Here is an 18,453-nt window from a genome sequence, read left to right as displayed (position 1 = left end):
TTAGCAGATGTATTCAAGGTATGAATGTGAGGGTTTTTGAATCAAAACACATTCCTTTAACTACATGACAGAGCTATAGGATTGTAAGACCTACAGGTATATTCTTTATTATTTACAGTATATTGTCTCCATAACATAGTAAAAGTATATCAGATTGGAAAGAAGTTAGGTATTTGCATTTTACATTACATATACTTTTCTTATATGATACAGTATTTGCTGTGTGCTTAAATCTTTATATATAATACACTACCGTGGCTGTTCATTTGGCTGTCCAGGATTTATAAATCACCTGTAGCTCACAAACTGTTTGACCTATTGACCTAAAATTTGATACACATATACTATGTGACATCTAGTATCTGCTTTCGGGGTGATGATTGACCTCAAAGGTTATTCCTCTTTTTATTTTTATTTTATTGTAGAATCAACTCTTGGCAGTGGCCAGCAGGGCAGCCATGCGGCCCATGCATAAGGGCGTGCTGTTCTTATCCCTACCACCTTCGCCATCACTTCCCCAACATCTTCATATCTTAAATTATTCTTGAGGCAGATTGAACACTTGGTTGAAAAATTAAAGAAAATGTACTAAGTAATTGCAACACAAACACTGACTTAATCAGTTTTAACGTGAAAAGATGGCAACAAAAGAAGAGAAGAAGCGGGCTGCTAGGGTGGGGGAAAAAAGAAGTGCTGCTCAGGAAGCAGCAAGCGCATCAACCTCTGAGCAAACGAATGCTAAACGTACAGAGAAAGAGGATGAAAACTATGAACGCTCAAGTCAAGTGTATAACGTTCAGTGCGCCATTACTGGTACTAAGATAAAAGCTGTTTAACATTTATTTTGCCTGAACGGTTTTTGATACCTCTGAAGTTCAGATGGTGGCAGCAGCGGTTCTTGGCCTAGAAATTCGATTGAAGGAAAGTTTGGGATAAGAATGAAAACAACATGACAACAGTGGCTTCAGTTCTACAACAGGTAACCAAGCTGTTAAATCTCCAACAGCAGGTACTAGAGGAACTGTTGGGTGAAGGTGACACTTCAGGGTCCTAAGACCATCACTGCCTGCAGATCTTTCATCCCCATGCCTAAGAATAGGAGAGGAGCAACCTGGGGTATGCCCTTAGGTCAGGGATCCTCAATCACAGTCCTGGAGGGCCGCAGTGGCTGCAGGTTTTTGTTCTAACCCGGTTGCTTAATTAGAAAGCAATTCTTGCCAATAATTTAATTTCATTGCTTGTTAGTGCTTTAACTTGGCTATGTCAGGTAATTCTCATAGTATATTTTTCCCCTTTCTAAGGATATGATCCAAATGGTTTGAAGACTAAAATGGATGAGTAATTCTCAGTCCTTCACTTTTTCTCTTCACTTTCCTTCCAAGTATTTAATTAAACCAAATAGTGCATGATAAATACACATGGGTGTAAATGGTAACAAGCTGAATGGAGAACTGCTGGTCTCTTTTGTCACTCGCATGCTATTGCTAATTAGGAGCAATTAAAAAAGGAGAATACAGCTGTTTAAGACAAAAGCAAGCAGTAAGGGTTTAAAATCTTATCAAGTGAGACTACTAAAGTGAAGCAGAAGTGTTACTTGAGCAATAAGTGCTTCTTATTAAGCAAATGGGTTGGATCAAAAACCTGCAGCCACTGCGGCCCTCCAGGACTGTGATTGAGGACCCCTGCCTTAGGTCCATCTCTAGACAGAAATCACTGTGTATTATAAGAATATGAAATTCAGAATTGTCTGGGTGTACCACCCATCCATTTTGTGAACCTGCTTTTTTCACTTCAGGGTAACGGGGAGTGAGGGGTTATTGGCAGGTTCAAAATCAGAGCCAACATTATGTTGGAAACTTACCTTTCACAGGCCATAATCAGTTACACACCCTGGCTATAGCAGCTTACAGTTGTCAATCAACACAAAAGCATGTCTTTGGGCTAGGGAGAAAATTGTGATGACAGCTACAGTGCAAAATCCTTGATCCAGGAATAGAGGCTGGGCCCAAGGACTACTGACACATTTGGTCAATTCCAAGTTCTCAGTCAGTGTAACAGTACTGTACATTTTGGACGTGGATGGAATCTTTGACTGGATTGGTTAAAGTATCATTTGAGTTTGCCCATTTTATCTTAGCATGATGGCTGGGTGCCTTTTTTGTGTATTGTTCTCACAGTTTTTTGTGTATCAAACAGAAAACACTTTTTTTTTGGAAACATGAGATTCCTGCTGCAGCCCCAAAATATCCTTTAGCTGCTGCAATATGACCTTGACTAAGTGTGTGTGCTTGGCAGTGGACTTGTGCATCGACGAAGGTTATTTATTGTTTTATCTCTGTTGTTGGCAAAACCGGTTTTGACCTATCCTATTTATATTTAATCGCAATCAAGGTAAAGGCTGACTCTTGAGCTCGAAAACACTAAGTCCAGCAGAGGGCGATGTTTTCGGGTCAAATGGAAATCTTAAAATGCAACTCGTTAACTGCATGCTGACAGAGAATTTTTCATAAACCGTCTTTGCTTTATAGCTTTTTTTAAAATCCTGTAGTGTTATTAAAATCTTGTGAGAATTTGATCCCAATTTTTAATATTTGGCCACAGGTCCGTGCAAATGAAACGCACTTTATAAAAAGTGGAATTTTGTACCATGCAGATTTAAAGTGCTCACTAAAATGCAAGTACTGTAACGATGCGCACTACAGTGTGATTGATGTCGTTTTATAATGTGCACTAAGGGAGAGTTGCTACAGTTGCAATACGAGCTTAAAAAGAGATTGTAAATAATTTCTCATTATATAAAGATTTATAAACTGCCTTTTTGCCTTGACGACTTTTCTTGAGCTGTTCTTTCTTTGCTTGTATTGCCAGTTTTGAGAGATTCGATTTGTAGCATCTTCTGTAAAAGCGTCCTGTTTTTTATCCATGTTTACTGTGCATTTTCTATTAAACAAATCAAGAATTATTCGACCGACTGCATAGATATGCAGAGATATAGTTAACATAAGTTCTGTCTTATTTAAAAAATGTTTTATACATATATTTGAATAGATGTTCAAATCCAAGATTAATCCAAGATTGGCACGAATAAGAAATCTAATAGGTAAATTCCTAACTCAAAGTGTAACGATGCTTTTATTATAGATGGGATGAGGAAGTGGGAGGGGCAAGGATCCAGTTTTAGACGCGCATGTGTCTCGATTTGGTCCAATGGGATTCGTCTCCCTTGACAATGCCTCGCCCATGGTACCCCAGGATTGGCTAACACGTATGAGCTGCTCTAAAGCTGCTGGAAAGTGCCTGCCACATCAAAGGGACTGCGAGTTAAAACCACGGATTCGTCCGATATCAGCCAAGAACAAACCCGACCCGCGCTGCGCTGGATATTTGTATTGATCTCAGGAATACGAGAACTTTCATAGCTGAACTGTTTGAGGCGCTTGCAACACTTGTTTCGGTGAGTCTCGCTTTGTTTTAAATTGCTTTCCAAAGAGCTGCTTAGATAAATACGGTTGCCACTTTGTGCTTCAAGTGAGCATCGCAGGAATACAGCTGACAGAACAATGACATGCCGAGTCAAAGCATTGTTCATTGTTAGCCAAGATATTGCGTTACTGCTGTTAATAACTTTTATGTCTCTGAACAGTTTTGCCAAGAACACAGTCCCGTTCTCGACGAGACGCGATAATAGATTTTTAACGATTTACCCAAGAAAAACAATTTACTTTAGAAAAAAATATTTCACCACCAGAGTCATTCATCTTCTTCAGTACTGTGTTAATTTACTTGTCACGTTTTTCCAGGTGATCAGAGAGGATTACTTTCGACTTTATTCCTTCTTTGCATTTTTTAAGTATGAGATGAGTTATTCTTTTAGATCGCTGGTTGTCAAACACAGGCTGTGAAAACCATTCACCAAGGCGAAGAACGAAATGATCTGTGACAGCGCAGAGTTATTAATTAACTGTTTACTCCATAACCTTTAAGAGTGTGTGTTTCTCATATATATGCTCACTCGTACCCTTAAAAACGTGTTAATAATCAGTAAAGCAGGCGCGGTGAAGAGTAAAGGACTTTCTCATAAAGGGCAAACTTTACACTTAACAGCTAGTTAAGTTACTTTATATGATAAGTTACTTTATATAGTCTAGAATGATAAACGCATGGAATCTTGCTGAGCCGAGGAGATCATTTTCATAAGTACATTTGTTTGCACACATACTCACATTTAAAAATAAGTTCCAGAAACATTTGGAGTGATCCTTGGGCTCTGAAATCCATAATTTACCTCACCGAAATCCTTTATAATATTCACCAAATCCTGCAGGTTGTAACGCAGTTTGTACCGACAGTAAAGGACACCCGTCCATTATACGACCCGCTCACTCGGGTCACCCACCGCCGAGTCAGTTCAGAACCGCAGGGTAAATTTTAACTTAAATACACGAACGGGAACCCCCACAAAATTGATTGCACATACACGTTTTATCAACATTTAAAGTACGTGTATATGCAGACTTTCAGACAGCTCGATTAAATAATTTCACATTATTTATTCTTTTTTTTTTTTTTAATATGTAGGCTATGCAGTGTTCTACCGCAAGGTCAGGTGTCTAACTCTATTGCTTATAACTACCATTTTTGCATTTTAAAATTATTTTCATAGCTTTTATAAATACATTTATTTTTTAATTCATTGCTGACATGCCTTCCTTTGCGAGTACGTGTGTTGCAGGAAAATCAAGAAATCGCCTGAAAAATGTGTTTTTTAATACTTGGTAATTACAACAAAATCGACAACGTTAAATGATCTCGTGCCTGTTTCAATGTAACACACTATTGATGGAAACATTTTTATATCTATACTCTTTTAATGTTCATTTAACGCTGGCGATTTTGCTATGTGGTGGTAATTCATTTAGCGCGTATTATTTGAAAATGTATGCAAACCTATAAAATATGAAGTTTTATGTGTGTAAAGACACGCAGTCATTTTGCTGTGACAGCCTTCAAGTAGAACGGGGATTTAAGAATCAGTGCCTTCAAGCGTCTAGTGAAATCTATATATACTAGTCTGGTGGAAGATGAGACTCCCTCACCCTGGGAATATACATTCTGCAGATTCAAATATGAATTCTTTTTTTTCGTTTTGCCAAGATCTATGCCTCTAGGCATTTTACAAATCTGTTTTCTTCAGCCCACTTTAGCAGGCTCCATTTAACAGGTAATGCCCAGTACAAGCTTGAGTCTTGCTTGAAGTAAATCGTGCGGAACGGAGTACAGGTTTTACCGTGCAGGTGTGCAGCTTTCAACTTCTCCGCAGCGGATTGTTTGGCATCGGGCCTTCGACAAGTGCTGATTTCCACCTCTTATAAGTTTCGATGAAGACTTTGAGAAGCGAGGCTGATAACTGCATGAGCTTCTGCAATTACTGTACACCGCGTAGTGCATTATATTGTTTTTTTTATTGTATATTATGCTTCATTTTAAAAAGGTCAACTTTTTTTAGTTATCAGTATGAAGGGTTACACAAAACATGATATAAATGCCTTCTCTTTAAATACAATCGAAGTAAAAGTTGCAAAAAATTAATACGATGAGATGGGCGTTCGGTGGCTCAGAGATTAACGCTCCTGCCGCGAGCCATTCCAGCTGCCTGCGCCCTACAGTCTCAGTAGATGCAACTGAATTCCTGGGCATGCCAATGACGTGATTATTTAGTTATCTGATGACTCTAAATTGTTGTCCCATCATTAGCGAATGGGGTTGCGCAAACGTACCTTATGGCGGACTGGCGTCCCATTAGTATTGGCGTTTGCCTTGAGGTCATTGGTGGTGGACTAGCTCTCGCCCCCTCGGCCATGAACTGGATAATGCATCCCGAAATCTGATGACTTCAGCTTGAAGAGTATACGCCGTGCACTGAAACGGACAAAGGCCGCCCGCGCAGAACAAGCACCATCAACTAGCACTTGATGGGATTGTTAAGGCGTTCATAACTTTATACAAAACAATACAAAATCAGGCCTCCCATTTTAGTTCCATTTACATGTGATCGTTGGTATGAAACGATGTCTTAAATATGTACTTTATGTACCTTTTTAAGTATTTCTGTAGACAGCTGATCAATTATTTCGTTGAAGTTGAAAGGTCATACAAATGTTAGTTTTCTTTTGTAATGTTTTAAAGCGTCGTATGTAATTCATTAAAATCAGCATTCGTTTTTAACTGTAGGGAGTTAGGAATAGCTCCAGTGCACAGCACTTTAATATAATGATGCGGTTCATTTTATAATGAACGTCATAGAAATTTTGAGAATAATTACACCAAACACTAATTTCTTTTTATTACTGTAAGATGCAATAAATGCACTTGGTGTTTGATGTACACTGCCTAAATCTGCAATGTAGTGGGGAAAAATAGACTTATTAAAGTACCCTGGTGGCCTTTCAGATTATTGAAACACATTCTGTAAAGGCACCATTTTCAATTACCGAGTCAATATACATATTACAAATGAAGATTTGAATATACAGTACACACATTGTGATGCTTTAACACACTAGAAATGTATTTTCCTGTAGATGCCACTATTTTAATTTCCGTACTAATTACCCGCAATCATGTTGCCTTCAGGTGCTTTTTGCCCACTTGGCTATCATTTCAAGATTTAAACACATGCTAGATACATCACAGTAACAGTTTTTTAAACAGTGAAGACTCCTTGGAGAGAGTTTATTTGGAATGCAGGTAACTATTGAGAATGGCTGTGTGCATATTGTGGGTTTTTCAAAAATGTGTAATCTCTACAGTATTATGTGGGGAGATTTTTATGTAGATGTTATTGTCCTGACGTTTGAAGACTGACTGTCTTAATTCTCATGATGTAGGCACTGTGGACTACTGGTTTAGTCATTGTACCCAAAAACAGAGGTTTGTCAGTTCAGTGCACAACCTGCCTGTCTTCTACCATAAAGAAGCTCTGTAATTGCAAATTGTGATGCAGTTTGCTATAGAAGGGCACTATATAAAGTAATGGACACTTGTTTTTACCTGTTTGTATTAGTATATCATGTATTTATCATTTCAGTAGACTGTTGTAACCCTGAGCTCTGAATGTAAACACTGGGACACCTCTAGGCAACACTTTAAAAGACATACATATCTGTTGTTCTCAAGCAAATGTAAAACAGTACTGAAGATTGACACATTCATGTAAATGAAATTTTACATGAATGCTCAGGTGTCTGACTATCCTGGAAAAATCATTATCATTATTCAGAGTCGCTGTTGTCTGTGGTTGTTTCCATAAACTGAGGACTCTATTTTTCTTTCCCCAAGAGTTAAGCCTGCTGGTGCCTCAAGTAAGCAATCGGTTTATGATTAATTTATGCTCTATTTAAAATTGTTGCCAGGAGGTTTTTTAAAGTCATGTCAGCATTTAATTTTTGACAAAAGTCTGCCTACAGTGAATCTTACTGCTGTTCCGAGACTTCAGGTGTACAGCACTGATTTCTGTTACTGATCAACTAAGCAAAATGATTGTCATTTAGATACTTTATGTGTATTTTCTTGGTTTCAGCAATGGCACATAATGACTATGGTTACTCTGATATTAAGAAATAAATTACATAAAAAGGTGAGACCTTGTACATTATGTTTTAAATTTCCAGATAAGTAATTTTCTAAAATAACTCAGAGAACAACAAAAATAATTTGGCACTCTATTGAAATACATTTCTTCTGGAACTTGGTTTAAAGAAAAAAAGTGTAAAGTAACCCAGAATGTTATCATGTAGACATTCGTTCATCTAAAATATACATGGCTTTTCAGTCCTATAAATGAATATTTTTTTCTTTCCACAATGAAGCCATAATCATCCTTTTTAATATTTGTTTAAAGCGCTAACTGCTTCTCATAATCAAATGCTTAATGATTAAGCTGTTTTTGAGTATAGATCTGCATTATGTAAGGTATGTCAAATGTAGCACTGCATATACCTACTGCCCTTTGTGTTACTGGACCTACTCGTGTAGTTATTGGTACACAACATGGTGATTAAAGACCTTTACATTATATTGCTTTACCTTTTGACATGTTATTGAGGCTTGGTGGCACAGTGCTTAGTGCAGCAGCCTCAGAGTTCTAGGACACTGCATTCAAGTCTTTCCCTGATTTTTCTTTGTGGGGAATGTATGTACTGTAGTCTCCCCGTGTCTCTGTCTGGGTATTGTTGGTTCCTTCCATATCTCAAAGACATCAGTGGTAGGTTAATTGTTAACTTTATACAGGACAATTGTTTGTATTAAAGTAACCATCTTAGTGTTGAAGTGACCATTAGCAGCATTTTCATATAAACACTTTTACGTGTACATTTAATGCTTGCAGTATTGATGTGTAAATTGGACTGGTGCACAAGTGTTCTGCGATGAGCTAGAGAATTGTCAAGGGGTAGCTCAATCTGCTGGAGTACATTCTCACCTCGACCTTGCAGCACTGTTTTGGAAAAAGTAGTTTCGCATATAAAAGTCTGAGTATTAACTCGGTATATTTATACATTTGCACAAATTGGCTCAGTGTTGCACAGAAATAATGGAACACACAGTAGCCACCTCCAGACATGTAAATGACTTAAAGTCTCTGTTGAGCAAATTTGTTATATTAAGGCTTCTTTGGAGAACTGCGGAAGTGCTGAAAGGATCCTGCAAAAGATGACAGCAATTTTACAGATGTCTTATAGGACTTGATGTTTAGCCGGTCATGCTAAATGTGTTATTTTCCTGTAGAGTATGGCAGTTGATTTTGTTTGAAGTGTGAGCCTGGATTATGTAGGTCAATTGAGAGTTTGTAAAATCATGAATGATTTATGAATTTTTTTTTCTTTCTTCTCAGAAGTTGGATATGCTCTCGTGTAACTGCCGAATGTCTTTGAGCAAATTGTAATAGGATGTGTAGGAATTAAATAAATCGGGCAGAGGTTTAAACCAGAGAACACTTCTACTCCACAAATATGGAACGGATGATATTATAGGAAGCATTTGATGCGTAAAAATTACTGTTTGTATTTTAAAGTTTAGCGCTGTCATACCTAAGGGCAAAACTGTAGGATTTAAACACATTTTCTCCATCTGTCTGTCTTCTGCATGAAGAGACATAAACAGGTAGCTAAAAGCTTGAATTGAAACAGATGTTAAAATCCATCCGGGACACTGGAGATTTTCCCAGCCTTTTACTGTAATCCCTTGTAATTTAAAATACGATGAGCTAATGTACTAAAGGATTTGATATGGCTTGGTTGAATTCCATAAATTACACTTTGTGTTTAGGTAAGTTTCATAACATGTCACGTATGATATTTTTGTGTTTTGCCTTTGAACCCATTACTCTTGGTGTACTGGAAAAAATGTATGAGGCAATGAGTAAGATATCCAAATGAAGGGAACAGAGAACCAAAGCACGCTGGATGTTTCTGGTAATTTAAACTCGGAACCTGCATTGACCTTTAATTACAAATCTATTTATGATGTTTATTGTGTATTGTGTCTTTTTAATGTGCAGATAATTTGAAAATAAAAGTCTAAAAAATATAAGGATGTCCTTGTGGAAAAGGTGAGGTTTGTGAAATCTACAGAAGGCTGCTTAGAAGCAGTATTCCCTGTCTTGTATATGTTTATTTGTAATTATTTGTGACAGAATGTTAAAAAGCAAGGACACTTGCTGCTATTGCTGTAGAACAATGAAAGTCATTTTATTAGACTTACTGAAATAGTCTGTAAATCAAAGCATTGAAAAGAAACCTTTATAAAATTCAAACAGTTGTACTGGTTTGGATGATTACTGTAGTCTGATATCTGCATTTTTTTTATTTGGTTCACAGCTTTAGGGATCTGAGATGAATTCCTGGCCTGGTCACTGTGTGTATGGAATTTGCATTTTCTCCCGTTGTCTGTATGCTTTCTATCCACATCCCAGATTTTTGTGTGTTAGGACTTCTAGTTCAGTGTAGGTGATTGTGCCCTGCTATGGTTTGATGTCCTACCAAGGCTTGGTTAAAGCCTTGTAATCAGGGATAACAAGACAGGTTCTGTCTGATCATGGTGAAATTGAAATGTGTAGATGTTTACCTACTGTTCTCAGCTTACTTAGAGTAAAAACAATTATTAGACATTCAAACAAACCAGCGCTAAATGTTACTGGTGTTTCTCTCGATATACTTGGCTATAATTAAATCTCCTCCTCTTTGCCCTCTTAGATGGAAACTTGAGTTGCACTGTGAAACCTGGAATATAAACATTCCTTCAGAGGTGTGCCACCTTTACTCCTGCCATTGGGTGTTATCTTTCCTGACCAGCTATTCAAAGTTGGGAAGGAAGAAGACATACATTTTCTTATCAGAAAATGTTGAAATCCAGAGCGTATCCAGCAGTACTGGGAACAAGGCAGGACACAACCCTGCAGTGTTAGAAAAGGAGTAAATCCGTTATATGAACTGCACTGAATTAAATCATTGGACTTTTCTCTTTGTTTCAGGACAGAGCGGGCTTGAAAATGACTGACTGATACTAAACAGGTTTTGAACGGAGGCTAACTCATTGAAGAGCCATGTTCTCCACTGAAGCAGGCATTTGTCTTTGAAACACCTTAAAATTGTATTGGAGCAGAAAAAACAAGTATTTGCCATGTACTGCATATATCTAGTAAACATAGACACTGTGAAAGTCATATATAAGCAAACACATACCCTAGGAGGCTGTATTTTAAAACAGCCAGGTGTTTAATAGCTCACAGTATCAATCCAAAGTGTCAGACATATAGATAGAGAAAAAGATGAGTTGGGACCCTTATTTATGTCTATTAAGGCCATGAGGGCTTAATGGCATCATTTCCTTCTACTTCAAAGATGTGCTGGATGAATAATTCTAAGCATCAGATTTGCACCCTTATTCGTCTTAATTGTAATCTGTATTGCTCTTGAAAGCAGAAATGTGACAATTATCCCAAAGTCAAATTTCTTGTCAGTATATCCGTTAACAGGAAGATATTTTTTTTTGAAAAGATGGTGTGGGTAGGGTTTTATTGAAAACATACAGAAGTGCTAATGAGATTTATCTGATTGATTTCCAAATGGCTGCTCAACCCCTATACACAAAGCTGAGATACAAATATTTGCTTCAGTATGTTTCGTCGGTTGATCAGATATGTAATTATAAAGTGCTGGACGTATCTGTGCTTGTCTGTTTGTGGTTGTCATTACTTTTTATAGCATATGAATCAAACTACATTTTGAGGCTTTTACAAGATATGCCTATTGCTTCCATAGCTCTCTCGAAGTGTAAAAATAAAATGTGGGTGTCGGAATTAGATGGAGTGACTTATGTCCAATATAACAAAAACTTATTTTATTGGCATGTGGTGTAGTGGCTAGGAAACTGAACTACATGGGCGCGGGTTCAGTCCCAACCTGCAGTTATTGTTCCAGCTTTTAAATTGTGAACAATTTTAATATATGCTCTTACGAGTAAAGGTGTTTATTGAATAAGTCCATCTATCCACCCATTTTCTGCTTGTCACTTTCAGGGTCATAGGGGGCTGGTTCCTATCCTTAGAAGGGCACACTCACTCGCACTGTACTAGTGTTAAATATGTGTCTTTGGTTATTTGAAAACACTTGATTTATACATGCATTGATTCTTAGGTGATGCAGTAACTTTTTTATTAGCTCTATTATATTATGTAATATTTTTTCATGTCATCATTAATCATTAAAATGTATATTAACTCAGTTCTAAATTTTTGTAATAGCGTATTCAGGTATTACTTTGTTAAATTTAGGGTTAAAGGTGACATCTCTGCTTCAGGTGGTCTCTGCATTTTAAATTGGGGAAATATTTTTCTAAGAGAGTTGTTGTCAGCATAAGTCATCAGCGCTTGTGAAAGCAGGGCTGGAAGAAGATCAGTCGGACATCCGCATAGCACCTGCACCCTGGTAGATGCTGGCAAAGGGAGATTAACACAACGTATTGTAACACAGCTGTTATTATACTGGCTGGGAATCATACTAGTTATTTTGCTTTTTCTCTAACACTGTAGTGGTGCTATACTGCCAGAGATAATAATATTATTATTTATTTTCAAGTCTTTCAACACTATTTTTTTTAATTTAAAGTCTAATATCTGCTTTTACATCCCATTTCATTTTTCGTCTTTCTTGCTCTTTCTTCTCTCCTTGTCTTCTTTTCGTTGCCCTTCCATTTCTCTCCCTTATCTGTTGTTACATTATCCATCCATCCATTCACTTTCAGACCTGCTTAGTTTAATTAATTCAGGGTCATGGGGGGCCACTGTCTATACCCAGCAGCATTGACCACAAAGTCGAAAACACCCTTGGCCAGGACACCAGGCCACCAGGCCATCACAAGACACACTCAGCCACAAAGGGCCACTTTAGTTAACCTAAAAAGCAGGTGTCTTTATCGTTCTTCAGTTTTGTCACTGTTTTATACATAACTTCAAATAAGTTATGTTTCAGTTTTTCACAATTTAGCCTTTTGTCTAAAATAGTGGAGTAGAAATTACTGCTTGTCTTACTGTATGTTTCTGTGCTGAAGGCTACTTCTATGACAACAAAAAAAAATATATGACAAACGAGCGGAGGCCTTTCAGTCCATCAGGCTTGTTTGTTTAGCTAATAGCTAAGCTGTCATAATATCTCATCCAGATTTGTCTTAAAGGTTTTCAGAATTTCAGCTCAGCTACATTTTTACATGTTGTCCCAGTTTCCCAAAACTCCTTGCATAAAAAAATACTTCCTAGCTTCAGTCCTAAATGCACTGCCCCTTAATTTCCGTTGGTGTACTCAAGTAAATGGTCCACCGTTAAGTTAAAAGGATTCTGAGCGTATCTCTTTTCATCAGCATTTCCAATAACCACTTTGGGGTTTTAGTGTAAACCCTGATACCTTCCCATTTTTAGTCTTGTACCTTTAATAACAGTGAATCCAGTAGTATCACTTTGTGTAGAAATATCACACAGTTATTCTACCTGCCATTGGATGTCTTTGGAAAGCTCTGTGTATTAAAGTTGAGCTGTGTAACCTCCATGTTCATGCATGATCTATAGCAGCCACCAGCAGAACTGCAGCATTTCCAAAGGGTAGACAGACAGAGGCAGACGTTTAAATCTCTGATTACTGAAAGGGCAGTGTGACAATAAAGATCTTGCTTGCATCCTGTCTAATGATGTACACAGCACACACTGGCATTTGTCATCCATTTTATGGGAGGTGTGTGTGAGACTTACTTGCTGCAACTGAAGAGATCTGTACTCTGGCCATTTGATTTCCGTGCACGTCTGCCATAAAACATTCTTCAGAAATTCATGCCCGCTCTGCTTGCTGCCTTTTTTGGTCTTCTTGCCTGTACAATTTACACCTTAATGAATACTTGCAGTCCAAGGCTGACTAAAAAGACTTGTTAAGGAGGGAAGCTCGTCGTCTGGCGATTGCCTTTTCTGTGCACTAGGATGTTAGGTTTTGCTGTCCAGTTAATCATAAGTATAAATTAAAAGCGTAAAGTTAACAAGTGAGGATGAAGACCTGGCCTTGTGTTGTGCCAGTGAAGGAGGAACAGAGTGAGATGTGTGTCGGTGGTATAGCTTGCAGTGGTCTCTGCTCTCTTAGTCCACAATCCAAACCCAGAATAAGTGTGTTTAAAAAATGTATTTCATTATGTTAGTTTCTGTGTAAATTGCAGAAAAAATCTATTAGTTTCAGAGTTTTGAGAGAGGTGGTGCCACACTGTTGGATGTGCAGGACTATAACTGTGGCTGCCAAGCTAATTTTATACTCACTATGTGGAACTTTAGGAGAGATGTTCCTCATTTACTTACTTATGATTCGGTTACTTCAGTAGATGTATCAGTGTTTTTGTTGTGTCCATTCCCTAAAAAGCTGCCTATAGACCGTCTTGGAGTTACACCCAATATAAACTTCAGAACATTGTTTTTTTATTGTCAACATAAATAAGAATAAAAAGGTTCTATGACTGTTTCTTTGCTTTATAATTTGATGTATAATTTTAACACCTGCCTCACTGTTGAATAATAGTTATTAAAGTTTTACCCTGTTGTGCTGGTGAGTGCTTATATAGAAAAGTTGCCTAAGACTGACTCATAAAGATGGAGTTACGAATTTCAGTATTTACTGAAGTGCCTTGATAACATAATGGATAGTAGTGCTGCTGCTGGCTTTGGATCATGTTCTGGCCACCATCTAGACTGATTTTGTACATTTCTTTTTGTGGTGCAATTGGTTTCTTATGGATATTCTGGCTCCCTTCCACGTCCCAAAAATCATGGTTGATTTTTAACTGTACCACTGTGTACTGAAGTGGGTCCAAGTGCTGCTGCATAACAGATTCAGAATCTTGGGTTTGAAACCCACTCCTGGTTATTTTCCCTCATAATCTACACTTTCTCTCTACATCTGTGTTGGATTTTCTCTGGACCTCTAGTTTTCTTCTCAAATCACCAAATATGGGATGTAAACTTTGTTGTCCCTTTTAAATTGGCCCCCCATTAGTGTGGAAGTATGAGGGAGTGTGCCCTATGATGGACTGGCACACTGTCTTAGGCTGTTCATGCCTTGAGCCCAATTCTGCCAGGATAGGCTTTGACTTCTTTGATCCTGATCTGGATTAAGCAGGCTTAAGAATGATAGACAAAATTAGATTTCATTGAAGTATTAAAACTATTTCTTAAATAAATAAATTTGTAGTAATAATAATATTTTATTTATATAACACCTTCACATGAGTAGTTGTAAGCTGTTATGGGTTCTTCACTGAGGATACTGGGGAAGAAAAGGAAGACTGTAAACAGTACGTTTCATGCATATTTTATTACAGAAATTGTAAATGTGTGCAATCAATTACTGAACTTGAATTTGTTTAAAAGTAACAGCTTGGAGAACCTGACATCTCAGCTTCATGTTTTTGGAGCACCATTTGAATAGCAATAGGAAATTTTAGACTGAACATCCATTTTCTGTCATTATATTTTTATTTTGTAGATGCCTTTCTCCAAAGTGACTGACAAAAAATCATTTATGCAGTCTTTCAGTATCAGTTATCAGGTGTCACACTGAAGAGTCTCTTGATTAAAATGTCAACTTTAAGGTGGTCTTATTAGGTCCTGTTAGAGACTTGTTTATTCTCTTCACATTTTTCATCGACATACTGTGGTACTGTCCTACAGTATCTAAAGTCAGGTGTTGTTTGCAGAGGTTGCATTTTTTTTTTCTTTTTTTTTTTTTAAATAAAATTAATGCTATGGTTATTTGAGTTGCTACTATTGCATTAACCTACAAAAGTGCAAGTAAGCATGAAAAGAAAACTGCACAAGACAAAGTAAATTGCTGAAGTGAGTAGCTCTCTAGATAAGATCCTTCTCTGTTACCTTAATGGACTTTGCAAAGTGGTCTTGAGCTGTTTTATTATCCTGTATGATGCTGTTCTTCTGCTAGCAAACCTTACATGTGCTCAGTGAAAAGTACACTTTTGAATATAAAATATGGTATTTATAAAAAGCACAATGCTATCTTTCAAGTACTCCCAAATACAGATTAATAAAAAACATAAGGTATTTTGCTGCAAGTTTCTGTTAATTGTTCAGTCTAGACTGCGGCATTCACAACTCAACGTTGTTTTCTTTTTTGTTTGTTTTTTTTTTTTTTTAATTTTATTGGTTCTTGTTTTAAATTCCCAAGATTTACTAAATAACAGATGGATTTAATTTTTCTGTCACAGTGCAGAGGGTTAATGGTGTTTTTGCTCTTCACTTTATGAGTGCAGTTATTACACAATTACTTACCTTTTATTCGAATAACTGTATTCATCATGTATTCATCTTATTGAAGCTTGTGTCTGGGTTGTATTTATCTGGAAGGATTTTGGATGTGTCAAATATAAATTTATACCAGTAAACATGTTCCTCATATGACAAATTCTAATTCACACTGGAAGGTGAAATCCCTTTTTACACTACCCTGTGTGCTGAAGTATCTATTCTTCACTTCTGTTTTGTCTTTTTGCCATTTTGAAATCCTAAACCAGTGGTGCGAATGAGTGTACACTGTATGCTTATTGTATATTGAAATCCATACATTGTCAGGCATTCATATGAAATATTTACGTGTTCTGTGTTGATGAACTATTTCATGAACTAACCCCTCTGTCTGTTGTAAATTAGGACACAGTGATCCCAGATGGGAGTGGTGGTATTTTATTAGGCATCAGTGTACTGTACTTTGTGATTTTTATAGCATGAAGTTGCCATACAGTGTGGCTTGGGCGCTGTCGGTAAAACTTGTATTGGGAATCTTCAGTTGACTTCCCTAAGAGAGTTGTATATCCATCTTGGGACTTGTTCACTATGTGTATATGCAGAATGATGGAGTGTTGTTTTTCAGAAATGAGGTGATTCGGCTTAGCAAGTTTTGTGGGGCTGAATGGGCCGTACTTGTCAATTTTCCAACTGAAATGACAGAAATATGAAAACGCAGGCTATGCTTACTACAACAGAGAGTTAAGCAGATTGGAGGGTGAATGACACCAGGAAACCTGAAAGTGGTCAATGCGGCTGCGTGTTAATGGGGAAAAAAATACAAAGCTTCCCTTTGTTTGTTTGTTTCATCTTTGACATATGTGGTATTTGTTTGTAATTAATAGTATCCTCCTGGTTTTAAAAATGTACATCAAAGTTTCAGGCATTTGTGTTTTTAACTTTGAATATGGAGTTTTTATTTTGACTGCTTTGAACTGTTAAGTTTCCCAAAGTAATCGGAAGAGTTAATGTAAAAAATAGCTGCTTTTGAAACTTTCCATTAAAGCAAAAACTGCTTTTAAATTCAAATATGAAAAGGTTTTCTGCCAGTCAACAGTCTCTATGTATCCTTATGCTGGTAATGAAGTGTATTAACACTTATAAAATGCAGTATAAAGCAAATTCTGATTTTAGTTGCAATAATTGCCATACAAAACTGAATATAAACATTTGACCTTATTGAGTGTTTTGTTATATAACTGTATTTATCTGCCAGACTGGAAACTGTTTGCAGCGTATAAAACAGGCAATTTAAGTCATTGTTTTCTATTGCCTAAATGTTAATTGAGGAAAACTTTAACTGAAATTCAGTTATTTATGGATGCTTTTAATTTGCAGCTTTTCAGTTAAACTTTGACTAACTAGATGATGAATACGTTTGTAGAGGGAAATCAGTGCCTGGGCATAGGATAAGAACCAAGATTACTTGGATCTGTGAAGCACTGGTGCCAAGCACTGTGGTAGTGTGCCCCTCCAAAAGTACTTGAACATTAGAGAAGATGCCTACCTTGTAATGCTTATTTACCACTTGAAACATACCGCTATAAGAGCACCACATCTGTATCATAAAACGAGATTTTCTGGTACAACAGGACCAAAAGGAAGTTTCTTGTTAGAGGCAACAATTTTTTTCTTGCAAAGAACAAGTTTGTGGTGTGTTCATGAATGCATATTTGCAAGGTGATTATGATTTGGAAGTAGTGTGTAAAAATGTGCATTTGCCAGGTTATATACATTTGATTTTTTTTAGTTTCTGTGTTTTTTTTCAGTGTGGACATATTTTCATGCTTGAGTCCAGGTGAAATGTTATAAATAAGGCCCCAGATTTGCCCACAGTACTCCAGATGCAGTTACACTAGTGCATTATGTAGTCTGAGAGTAAAGGTTCCTTTGATTTATGTTCAATGGTTTTTGCAATACGACTTATTTTATTTGCCTTTTTAACCCCTTTTGTGAATTACGTGGATGATGAAAATGTTATGACAACGTTAACCCTTAAATCCTTTTTAGAGGGTGTTTCGTTTTGGATGGCGTCTCCCGTCTTATATTTGTAATTAACATTTCTTTTGCTAGACCTTGTGTAGAACTTTGCACTTTTCCACATTAAACTGCATTTTACAAATGCTTGCCCTTTTTTAAAGCTTGTCCACATTTTTCTGAGTTGTGTCTGCCATTCCTCCGGTTTTTACTATCATCTGCATATTTCACAGATTTGCTAACTATATCGAAATCTACGCTCTTAATATAAATCAGACAAAGTGACGGTCTCAAGACCCATTGCACAGCCATTTAGATAGATAGATGGATACTTTATTAATCCCAAAGGGAAATTCACATATTTATATGTTGGTGTGCTGTTTTTAATTCTAGGGAACTGACTGACTTGTCCCTGGTCACCCAGATAGTGATTCGGGTCTGATGCTGTAATTTATTTTGCAAATGAAGACTGTCCAAAACTGATTTTTTGTTTTACATTTTGCCTGAAAGCATAACATTTGCTTCCTGATGAATATGAAAACAGAGCTAAGCTTTTAAAAGGTGTTAGGCTATAATTAAAGCCAGTCTTGAGACACAGT

General features: G+C 37.0%; 1 protein-coding gene across 3 annotated transcripts in view; it reads left to right on the top strand.

Moving 5' to 3' along the window:
* Window positions 1–18,453, top strand: part of lypd6 (LY6/PLAUR domain containing 6) — a 206,473-nt gene that overhangs the window by 136,088 nt on the left and 51,932 nt on the right. Inside the window, exon 1 of one of the 3 annotated variants that reach the window (XM_039757341.1) lies at window positions 3,270–3,454. The exons of 1 other annotated variant lie outside the window; for it this stretch is intronic. The gene's annotated coding sequence lies outside the window, so the exon portion shown is untranslated. Of the gene's footprint in view, window positions 1–3,269; window positions 3,455–18,453 lie in introns of those variants that run through there. One more of the 3 variants, XM_039757340.1, reaches the window with a different exon arrangement.

This window comes from Polypterus senegalus, chromosome 6 (genome assembly GCF_016835505.1).
Source record: "Polypterus senegalus isolate Bchr_013 chromosome 6, ASM1683550v1, whole genome shotgun sequence".
Lineage (NCBI taxonomy): Eukaryota > Metazoa > Chordata > Cladistia > Polypteriformes > Polypteridae > Polypterus > Polypterus senegalus.
Note: the sequence above shows the minus strand (reverse complement) of the source record. Positions and strands in the feature narration are given on the sequence as shown.